Source organism: Halyomorpha halys, unplaced genomic scaffold (assembly GCF_000696795.3).
Source record: "Halyomorpha halys isolate HHAL.00 unplaced genomic scaffold, Hhal_1.1 Scaffold963.1, whole genome shotgun sequence".
NCBI lineage: Eukaryota > Metazoa > Arthropoda > Insecta > Hemiptera > Pentatomidae > Halyomorpha > Halyomorpha halys.
In genome coordinates, this window is record NW_027106713.1 from 356,204 (window position 1) to 356,718 (window position 515).

Consider the following 515-nt stretch of genomic DNA (forward strand, 5'->3'; position numbering starts at 1 on the left):
AATTCAACATATTTTTATGAATCAGTATATAATAATTAACAATATGTATTTTATACTGTATATAACAAATCAGTATATATACATTGACTTGGTATTCTAATAGTTAGTATTCATTTATAAACTAATGTTTAGATTAGGATTACAAATAAAACATTCCTTTTTCTGTTTGTTAAAGCAACATACATTTTAAATACCAAAATCTTAATTAGTATTTTAATTATCATTAATAATCTAGTTTGATATTATAATCTAAACTATTCAGTTATTAATTTTTCAACGGTAGTTTTAATTACAATAATTACTAAAGATCATAGAAATGAGCTAATTACAATGAATATAAATACACTTTTTTATATTATATCTAAATAATCCTAGTGTAGTAAAAGTATGATTACAAATGCTTTAGTCTTTTGTAGTTTTTGTTACATAATTAAGATTATAATAATACCTTGTTGGAATGACATTAAACAATAATTAAACATTGCTTCAGTAACTAAATTTCAATAATGATACTT